At 41.9% G+C, this 11928-nt stretch overlaps 1 non-coding gene across 1 annotated transcript; it reads right to left on the minus strand.

Moving 5' to 3' along the window:
* Positions 1–10067: 10067 nt before the first annotated feature.
* On the minus strand, positions 10068–10186 carry LOC126093196 (5S ribosomal RNA). Its single transcript, XR_007521401.1, has one exon. It is a non-coding gene; the product is annotated as a 5S ribosomal RNA (ribosomal RNA).
* Positions 10187–11928: the final 1742 nt, after the last annotated feature.

Raw genomic sequence — 11928 nt, forward strand, 5'->3', positions numbered from 1 at the left:
GCCTTCCGTAATGTTCGCACATGCATTGACAGTGCGCTGACGCATGTTGTCAGGCGTTGTCGGTGGATCACGATGGCAAATATCCTTCAACTTCCCCTACAGAAAGAAATCCGGGGACGTCAGATCCGGTGAACGTGCGGGCCATGTCATGAAATATGCTATTCAATACCGCTTCAACTGCACGCGAGCTATGTGCCGGACCTCCATCATGTTGAAAGTACATTGCCATTCTGTCATGCAGTGACATATCTTGTAGTAACATCGGTAGAACATTACGTAGGAAATTAACATACATTGCACCATTTAGATCGCCATCGATAAAATGGGGGCTAATTATCCTTCCTCCCAAATTGCCGCACCATATATTAACCCGTCAAGGTCGCTGATGTTCCACTTGTCGCAGCCATCGTGGATTTTCCGTTGCTCAATAGTGCATATTATGCCGGTTTACGTTACCGCTGTTGGTGAATGACGCTTCGTCGCTAAATAGAAAGCGAGCAAAAAATCTGTCATCGTCCCGTAATTTCTCCTGTGCCCAGTGTCAGAACTGAACACGACGTTCAAAGTCGTCGCCATGCAATTCCTGGTGCATAGAAGTATGGTACGGGTGCAATCGATGTTGAGGTAGCATTCTAAACACCGACGTTTTTGAGATTCCCGATTCTCGCGCAATTTGTCTGCTACTGATGTGCGAATTAGCCGCGACAGCAGCTAAAACACCTACTTGGGCATCATCATTTGTTGCAGGCCGCGGTTGACGTTTCACATGTGGCTGAAAACTTCCTGTTTCCTTAAATAACGTAACTATCCGGCGAACGGTCCGGACACTTGGATGATGTCGTCCAGGATACCGAGCAGCATACATAGCTCACGACCGTTCGGCATTTTGATCACAATATCCATACATCAACAAGATATTGACCTTTTCCGCAAATGGTAAACGCTCCATTTTAACACGGGTAATGTCTCACGAAGCAAATACCGTCCGCACTGGTGGAATGTTACGTGATACCACGTACTTATATGTTTGTGACTATTACAGCGCAATCTATCACTAAGCGAAAAAAGTGGTCCAACTAAAATATTGATATTTCTTTACGTACTTCAGGAATCTGTAATAAAGCATGGGGGTTCGTATTTAAAAAAAAACGCAGTTGATATCAGTTTGACCTATGCAGCGCCATCTAACGGGCCAACCATAGCGCCATCTGGTTTTCCCCCTTCAAGCTAGACGAGTTTCGTTCTTTGTAGTTTTTTCGTTTGATTCTTATTTCGTGGGATATTTGGCCCGGTCACTATCAATGAACCATTTTGTATTATATGACCAGTAGTTTCCGAACGCCCGTTCTATTTTTTCAGTATTCAACAATTCCTTTCACCATTGCCATTAGAGCTTTGAAGCTTAAGACAATATTTTCCCCTTTCTTTCTATCACACAGGAGCAGTAATTGTGGCCCATTCGTCCTGAAATGTGGTGAATCATTGAACCTAACCTAGACGGTAACAAATTGATAGGCGGTGCTACAACCCATTATTCTCTCCTCAAACTTGCAGCTTGGGGCAGAGGTCCTCGAAGCCTTAGAATCAGGAACCTCGGATGGTGTAACGTAAAGCCGCCACAGTAATTCACCGGTCCGTCTGTGATTCCGTTGTTGTTGTTGTGGTCTTCAGTCCCGAGACTGGTTTGATGCAGCTCTCCATGCTACTCTATCCTGTGCAAGCTTCTTCATCTCCCAGTACCTACTGCAACCTACATCCTTCTGAATCTGCTTAGTATATTCATCTCTTGGTCTCCCCCTACGATTTTTACCCTCTACGCTGACTTCCAATACTAAATTGGTGATCCCTTGATGCCTCAGAACATGTCATACCAACCGATCCCTTCTTCTGGTCAAGTTGTGCCACAAACTTCTCTTCTCCCCAATCCTATTCAATACTTCTTCATTAGTAATGTGATCTACCCATCTAATCTTCAGCATTCTTCTGTAGCACCACATTTCGAATGCTTCTATTCACTTCTTGTCCAAACTATTTACCGTCCATGTTTCAATTCCGTATTATCAACAAAATGCTTCCCACTGGTCTAATTCTTTTGATCTTTGTTTGCACCTCTACCAATCATACGATTAAATTTGAATGTATGCGTAAAAGTGATGACATGGATTTTTGACGGTGAATCGGAAGCTGTGGAATTGCAAGAAATCTGTCCAGGTTTATTCTACACCTTCATCTGAATTTTCTCAGAGCGGCAGACTATGAATACACCAGAATTACAAGATGAAAGCTTATCTTTCTCTGGAAAATATCAGATAAATTTTCCTCCAAAAATCGTTGCCATCGTCTATTCTTTTAAACTTAAACAGTGTGTAAACAGTTGTTGGCACAGATACATTACAAAATTACATGCCTTTTAATACTACTCTAGTAAAGGTGTAACCAGCATGTACATCAGAGTTTCACGTAACTTAATCAACCATATTACGTTTCCTTCAAACGTTGATGAGACAGTTAACCTCGGCAAGGTAAGCTTGTTACGTAGTATTGAATAAATGTCTTGTCCTCTATTTCACTTTTATTTCATTCTAGACACGCGGCAAATAATTTCTGTTGTTAATAATAGCACTCAACGCTTAAAGTTTAAAGAAAAGTGATGTGCTTATTTGGTAATTCAGATTTGTGTTAGACTTCAGTATTCAGGTATGAAAAACCACACTCATTATGTACAGAGGACAGAAAGCTGCTACGGAGTGGCGGGGCTTCGATGGCTGACGTGACCGAAATGTGATGAGTCCGTGTGAAATCAGATGCTACCGAGATTGTACTAGAAGGTCCTTCTAGAACACAGACCTTCTGCGTCACGAAGAGTACGTGGAACGATTCTGTCCATGTGGAATCCCAGTAACAGGTTTTCTATACGTTAAATCGACATACTACTGATGTTACAAAATAGTCAAGCAGTTTATTAATCCTTCAGCTTATAGTTAATCCTTTTATAACAAAGTAAAGTAGGAAACAGCCTAATAAGTGATATCTGTTTATTCATTTGCAGATTTAAGGTTATTTGATGTAACTTACGGTGCAGGGGAATACAGAAATTCGTGAGGGGTGCTTCTTCAGGTATTAGTACGCTCGCCATTGCATTTTGTAACTTTACCTCCTTGGGGCATGTCGCTTGTTTCAATGCTCCTTATAAAATGTTAATTTCGAAACAATACAGGACATTCGGAATTACTAGCCACTTTCGGACAATTATCCGAGTGTCCAACATAGCACTGAGGAATGACGCAAATGTAACACGTCATGTAGGTAGTGATGTTTGACTGCGGTGGAAATACTGTTCTGATTGTGAAGGTATCTAGCACGTCGGAAGGTGAAGTCAAAATGCTGCTACATCACGATATGTGATTCTGGCACGTCAGCTGCACACTTGCATTAATTTCAGATAGTTTATTTTATCTGTCGCTCACGCAAACGGCCAAGTGGTCGCGTGTTTAAGTATCCTGATCCATCACTCTGTCCAGTTTAAAAGCAGGTGGGAAAAAGATTCATTTAGAGCCTTTGTTTAAAGTCCCGAGTGATAGTTGATAGGCCGCCGGAGTGGCCGTGCGGTTCTAGGTGCTACAGTCTGGAACCGCGTGACCGTTACGGTCGCAGGTTCGAATCCTGCCTCGGGCGTGGATGTGTGTGATGTCCTTAGATTAGTTAGGTTTAATTAAGTCGCATTGTGCTCAGAGCCATTTGAACCATTTTTGATAGTTAATACTTTAAAAGTTGGAAGTTCTTATGGTCTATTACCTTCACAAGTTTTTATAGCTTTTCTCCTGGAGAGTATCCAGTTCACTGTAAACTCTATTATACCATGAGTGAGGAGCGTATTGTAAATGGTGCCCAATGGAAGGCGTCGTCCAGATGTAATTGTCTCTCGCGAAACTATTTAGGTGCCAAACACAACTGTAATTACCAATCCCTTGGTAACATGTAACTGAGATTCAGAAAGTTAAATTCTAAATCTACATTAAATAGTTGGCTTGTCACAGTTCCGGCTATATTATTCTGTGAATAAATTACCTACGAAGCCATTATGGCTAGCAGAAGCTACAATGAGACAGTAGGACTATCTTTGACGGTAAAATATCGGCGATGAGGTGCTCGAGATACCTAGAAATTTCACATATTCTGTTAGCAAGCTGTCAACCTTGACTAAAGAGTAGCCAGAGACACTCAAATAACAGGACGCTGATATCAAACCGTTACAGATTATAGGCATCTCAAATTTAGGTTTTATGAAAGAAAGCTGTACTGATAGTTAGATGCTATTATTATGAAAAATGAGATTTTCGGACCACAAATAGAACGAACATCCAACGCATTGGAAATAATAACTGTTGTGGCGTAGCAAAACTGCCACGCCACTTTGAGGTAGCCGAAAGGCACGCGTACACCCACGCTGGCTGGCGTGAGTTCTGGAACAGGATACTTAATTAATGCTATAAGAAAAGTATGCAGCTCCTTGAATACTTAACTTTAATTCATCCTTGTGGTACATCGCTATTGACGATACAAATGAGTCTATCTCCAGATACGGTTAATTACGCCTTGCTAGGTCGTAGCTATGGACTTAGTTGACGGCTATTCTAACTGTCTCTCGGCAAATGAGAGGAAGGCTTCGTACGTCTAGTCGCTAGCAATGTCGTCCGTACAACTGGGGCGAGTGCTAGTCCGCCTTTCTAGACCTGCCATGTGGTGGCGCTAGGTCTGCAAGTACTGATGGCGGCGACACGCGGGTCCGACACGTACTAATGGACCGCGGCCGATTTAAGCTACCACCTAGCAAGTGTGGTGTCTGGCGGTGACACCACAATAACCTGTCGAATTTTGCACAGAAACGCATCATTAACGATGTGTGTCAACAAGAAATAGAACAATCGGATAAAATTTCATGTGAGTGAAATATCTGGATAAACCTCAAGAACGACTCGCTAGTGTCTGATGGATCAAGGAGAGAAGCAGAAGCCATGTTCCCCTTGACCACTGGAGATGATTGATTGGCCACCCATCTTCATAAGACCTCCAGCCTGCGTTCTCCAGCATGTGTTCTGTGTTACAAGATAGGTTCGGTCATGAACACAAAAACATTTAAAATGGTGTACAAAATTAATGGGCTCCGGAAAGGCTCAAAATCATGAAAAGTTCAATTTTTACTTTTTTGCGTTTTCTGAATCTGTAGACTATTACCTTTTAATAGATATATAATTTATTCAATTCCGAAGACTACAACTATTTTTAAATTTTTTTTTTGAAATGTGTTCTACATGGGCGTGACCCACTGTGGTGCTGTTAAACTGCTGTCAAATGGTGTTATTATTAACGTCCGTGTCCATCAGGTACATTTTAGTGATGTGAGATAAAGTATGTGTTGTGGCTAACCTATTTTCAGAGACTTAGCAGTCCCTGAACTGTTGAAAAAGTGTATTCACGGAAAAACTCAAAACCCCAATGAAAGTGTAAATAGTGTTATATGGTCGAGAATCCCCAAGACTGTATTTGTTGGAATAGAAACACTTCACTTTGGTGTGTATGATGCTGTTACGACTTTCAATGATGACAACATTGTAAGGTGCAAGGTATTTAGAAATATGGGAATGAAGATAGGTTCTAACAAGGTACGAGCGATGCTTGCTTTAGACAAGGAACGCCTTCGGGCTGCAGACAGGGCTGTAAAGAGTCTAGAAATACAAGCAAGAGTAAACAGGAGGCGGAACAAGAGGAAGCTGGAGGAGGAGTTTGCAGAGGATGAAGATAATCCATCCTATGGACGTGGAATGCACTAAAAAGTTAATCCAATCTTTGTCGCTCGATTGCCAAAACTTTTATTTTCTCATACTAATTACATGTTTTCTAAGGATCTTCCAAACATATTTGTTTCAAACTTTCAGTAAATGTTACTCAGTACCTTCTGCATAATTTAACACAGCCTTTTTCCAAAAAACTGTATATTTTTGAATATATAAATAAAAAATTGCAAAAAAAATTTGTTCATTTTCATTACAATTGAAAAAAAAATCATCTTTAATATCTGAACTAAAATTTTGTAAAATCCCTGTGTTAAGTTGTAGCCCATATTCCAATAAATAATCTGTAAAAAGTTCAACTTCCTACCTCAAATACTTTGTGAGGAAAGATGTAATTTATAAGCGTTATTTTAACATTGCAAGTATAGGGCGTTCCGGAGCCCCTGAAGCGATTGTAATTCAGACTTAACAACATTGAATTGGGGAGCAAGGCTGTAAATGACTACAAATTCAAGGCCAGAACATTAAAATAATAATAATAATAATAATAATAATAATAATATTTTTAAAACCCCACCAAGCATGCCTGATTCAGGCTCAACGTGACGGACACTCGAAATTGCTTCTCTTTAGGTCAGGGTAGTAGCATCATAGTGCATGAAAAACAAAATGAACATCAATGGAAAGCTACTACGGATTAACGGTCAGTCAGTCTGAGCATTCTGTTTGGAGAAATTGTATGTCTAAATAAATTCTAGGAAACCATGAAGAAAAATTTTCTGAGTTGCTCCTAAGGGCTTCCTCGAAGACCATTGTGACCCTTCTGTAGGTAACAACATACTTGACGACTCCACGGTATATGCCATCAATTGAAACAGTATTATGCAATAAGGTGTCGTTATTTCATTGTGGCTATGTAATGTGTTTGTAGGTTTTTAATTTTACACTGTATTCAATTACTTACAAAGGCTAGAGGGATTCTTAGGGCAAATCAGTTCAATAAGTCCCAATAATACTGCCTACACAGATACACAGCACTTTTTTAAGAGAGAATATCATCGGGATGTGGCTTAACCACAATTTGGAACACTTTTTCCAGAAACAATCTTCCGCTGTGCTGCAGAGTATGTGATATTTTGAAACTTTCTGGTAGATAAAAATCTGTATGTCGGACTGAAATGACTGGGTGTTGTGTGATGTCCTTAGGTAAGTTAGGTTTACGTAGTTCTAAGTTCTAGGGGACTGATAACCATATATGTTAAGTCCCATAGTGCTAAGAGTCATTTGAACCATTTTTTTTTCGGACTGAAACTCGAAACCACAACAATGCAATGGCGAGCAATTCTCGTAGTGACTGAGCTATCCAGTAACGAGTGATGCCCCGCCCTTACAACACTTCTCTCATCAGTAACCCACGCCTATTTTCCAATCTTTGACACAAGATGTCTTGGAACTAATAATACCACGAATAAAAGGTTAATCACAGACTAGGAGATTGTTTCCAGAATGAATCATTCGTTCTGCAGCGGCGTGGGCGACAGAATGGAATTTGAACTGTGGTACTCTCGAATGCCCAATTATAGGGTGGGCAACGTTCAGAGGTGGTAGTATGGAAGAAACAAAGAAAAAATTTCTAGTAAACATGGACTCATAAACGCAAATCTTAAAAGCTTGAGCACTTGTTCAATAGAGACATGTTTCACACTAGCGAAAGCGAGCGAGATGGCGCAGTGGTTTAGTAGACTGGACTCCCATTAGGGAGGATGACGATTCTAACCCATGTGCAGCCTTCCTGATTTACGTTTTGCGTAATTTTCACCAAAATCGCTTCAGACCTATGCCGGGATGATTCTCTTACAAGGACACTGCTTACTTCCTTTCCCATCCTTCCCTAATCCGATGGGACCCTTGACCTCGCTGTTTGGTCCAACCCCCCCCCCCTCCCAGACACACACACACACACACATACACACACCAAAATTACCAAACAATCAACGCTAGTGAATATGAACATGTGCCCATTGCTCCTCAGGTATGCGTTTTAGAGCCCACGTTTACTAGATATCATATCTTGTCTTGGTCACTACAACCACCCATGAAACTTGCTTACCTCAAATTCTTAACAACAACAGTACCGGTACATGCATTTCGCTGCGTGAGATATCAGAATGTTTTTCGCTCGTAAGTGTCGACTCTTTAGTTACCGATATAAGAACCCTTACCTCAAACTGATACATTCATCCTTCCCCATCATCTTTGAAAGTCTGTAGCATTATCACGGAATCAACGTACATTTACAGATACCAGCTCTCTGTAGCGTCATTGGATATCGTTTCCGGACATGGATTCTTATGTTAAACTTCGTCTACTAAGTCCCATCCAGAAAGTTTAGAAGATCGTAACATCATTTGCGAAATGCCCTGTATAACATAACCAAGGAGCACACACTCTCCTAAATTCATCGCAACGGAACGAAATGAGGGCCTGCATATTTTAGTATTGCTTGCAGTGTGTAAATGAATTACTTAGTAAGTCGTGTTAAATACTTTGAACATGCATTAGCCTTTTGCTTGCAAAAGTCAGACGTGCAATGGAGCCGTCTCCCCAGCCTCGTGCACATAAATACGAGTTGTAGAAAGTTGTTAATTAACAGCATGAACATCAAACTGAACCCCTACTTCTCATCGATCATGCTGTTATGACAGTACAGTGAGGCAGTGCTACCGTAAGTCTCATAACATGCAGCATCCAGCACCTCAAAAATCAGTAGTCTTCCTTTACTCAGCAGCTATCTAGCGTGCAAGAAAATTCTATTTATTACTGTTGTTCAACCGTGGACCAGCAGCCGTACATTTGATATCACAGTGACTAAGGCTTCAGCAGTTACTTTACGTGATACAAACACCAAGATTGCTACCAGCCAGCATGGTACACTAAAATTGCATGCTGTACAAAGAATGATGGGTATCTCGGTAAAACAAAATAGTGTCAACTAACTTTAACCAACACTGTAATTGAAACTTCCTCGCAGATTAGAACTGTATGCCGGACCGAGACTCGAACTCGGGACCTTTGCCTTTCGCGGGCAAGTGCTCTACCTCTGAGCTATCCAAGCATGACTCACGCCCCATCCTCACAGCTTTACTTCCGCCAGTACCTCGTCTCCTACCTTCCAAACTTTACAGAACCGCTCCGGCGAACCTTGCAGAACTAGAACTCCTGAAAGAAAGGATACTGCGGAGACATGGCTTAGCCACAGCCTGGGGAATGTTCCAGAATGAGATTTTCTCTCTGCCGCGGAGTGTACGCTGATGTGAAACTTTCTGGCTGTTTAAAACTGTGTGCCGGACCGAGACTCGAACTCGGGACCTTTACCGTTCGCGAGCAACTGCTCTACCTCCTTTTTTTACCTAAAACCAGCACCATTTTTTTCCCAATGTCAGGCTTACCGCCTTTGCTGACATACATTATGTTGTACTACCGCATAAAATGTGTCTACAATGTCCATATGTTGACAAACAGTGGCTAATTAGAAAATTAATTAATTAAGGAAATGAACAAAACCGAAAATGCCCAAATGAAAGACATGAAGACATTGCGGATAGTACAAATACAAAAAAAAAAAAAAAACATTATCCTGTAGCAATGAAATGAAATTCCTGTCGGGGGCGACACCTGCTCACGACCCGACGTTCGATAGAGCAAGAGAGCCATCTATCGACTCACTCTCCAGACGTTGGCGTAAGACTGGGTCGTCTTCTCGAAATTAACTAATGGACCGTAAGTGTGATCGATATCTATCTCAGCTTCTTCGTCTATCTCATCTCTCACCCGTCACACCCCATCTGGCCGGCGGGTCGCTAAATGTAAGTCCCAAGTAATTAGCGAAGTCTTGCCTATATTTCTTATGGTGTTGCAACTTCGAGTGTCCATCCAGGAGAAAATGCCAAATATCAATTTTGTCCTTTTCCGATTCGTTAAACACGTAGCCCACCACCATTCCCCGTACCCATGTCACTGCATTGGCTTTTTGGACCGGAATAAAGGATTCTAGGGGGAATAAAAGAGTGTCTGATGAAATTGTGTGATTTAAAAATGGTTCAAATGGCTCTGAGCACTATGGGACTTAACATCTATGGCCATCAGTTCCCTAGACCTTAGAAGTACTTAAACCTAACTAGCCTAGGGACATCACACAACACCCAGTCATCATAAGGCAGAGAAAATACCTGACCCCGCCGGGAATCGAACCCGGGAACCCGGGAAATGATAGGGAGCCAACAGCACCCGGTGTTCCCAGGGGGTCACCCATCCGATTACTAACCGGGCCCGATGTTGCTTAACTTCGGTGATCGGACGAGAACCGGTGTATTCAACATGGTATGGCCGTTGGCGCCTCTGAGCCACCCAAGCACAACTCAAGCCCCATCCTCACAGCTTTACACCTGCCAGTACCTCGTCTCCTACCTTCCAAACTTTACAGAAGCTCTCCTGCGAACCTTGCAGAACTAGCACTCCTGAAAGAAAGGATACTGCGGAGACGTGGCTTAGCCACAGCCTGGGGGATGTTTCCAGAATGAGATTTTTACTCTGCAGCGGAGTGTGCGCTGATATGAATCTTCCTGACAGATTAAAGCTGTGTGCCAACCGAGAATCGATCTCGGGACTTTTGCCTTTCGCAGGGAAGTGCTCTACCTCTGAGCTACCCAAGCACGACTCATGCCCCATCCTCAGAGCTCTAGAGCTCTACGTCTGCCAGTACCTCGTCTCCTACCTTCCAAACTTTACAGAAGCTCTCCTGCGAACCAGGATATTGCGGAGACATGGCTTAGCCACAGCCCAGGGGATTTTTCCAGAATGAAATTCTCACTCTGCAGCGGAGTGTGCGCTGATATGAAACTTCCTGGCAGATTAAAACTGTGTGCCGGACCGAGACTCGAACTCGGGACCTTTGCCTTCGCGGACAAGTGCTCTACCTCCGAGCTACGCAAGCACGACTCACGCCTCATCCTCACAGCTTTACTTCTGCCAGTATCTCGTCTCCTACCTTCCAAACTTTACAGAAGCTCTCCTGCGAAACTGTAATTTCTTAAACATGCTTATGCTATCAGTATAATCCTATAAGTATGTTTCAGTCTACGATTACAAAAGATCACTCGTGATAGGGGAGATTGTTGCACAAAGAGCACAGGTACATAGTATTCCATTCCTTATAAAACCCTATTTTAGTACTTAGGGTAACGTAAGTTCACCAAGGGAAAGAATTGCCTTTTTTTGGCATTATCAGCTGGTATTTCAAGATGACCGCTCGCCACATCGCATCTGAGTTCTAACTTAGTTTCTTGCAAATTTTGCTTGAAATACAAACGTTTTTACTGTTGTGAATTATTTCCCAGGAAAGTCAATGACTATACCAACTTGGGAAATGATATTTATACGCTTAATTGATCATACACGTATGTCAAATGCTTTTTTATTTTTCCAGTCTTTGATCACAATTTCAATTCTTTAGACGATGACCGGTTTCAGTCCGTATGACCATCCTCAGATATTTATCACTTTAGGGCATGGTGTTAAAAAGATCTGATGATGGTCATTATGGACTGAAACCAGTCATCGTCTAAAGAACTGATATTGTGATCGAAGACTGCAAAAATAAAAAAAAAACATTTGGCAATAGAGGATCACTGTTTGTATACGCGACCATGTCGCAGTTGGTGACACACGTATGTGTTATCTATTGTGCATTAAGCTCTGGATATTTTCTACTGGGGGCACAGTGGGCAATTGCCTCTTGGGGCAGAGTGACCAGACTGCTCAGTACACCCCACTGTCATTCAAATTATTGCAGTTTATTTTTATCCTTTTTTCTCTGTCATATTTCAACAGATTGAAGCCGTCTCAATGTACATGCTATTCACGTAGCAAAGCACAATGGTGTGAAAATTCTAAGACTCCCGCCTCTTTGTACCCACAAGGGCAGACTGTGTATGATAATTTTAAAGGATTTTATTACAGTGCTCTTGAACTCTTCATTACCAAGAACCCTGGGAACAGTATCACACTAAAAAGTGTAGCGGCACTTACTGGAAGAGCGTATCTCATGACAATCACAGTATCCAATATCACATCAGCA

Source organism: Schistocerca cancellata, chromosome 7 (genome assembly GCF_023864275.1).
Source record: "Schistocerca cancellata isolate TAMUIC-IGC-003103 chromosome 7, iqSchCanc2.1, whole genome shotgun sequence".
Lineage (NCBI taxonomy): Eukaryota > Metazoa > Arthropoda > Insecta > Orthoptera > Acrididae > Schistocerca > Schistocerca cancellata.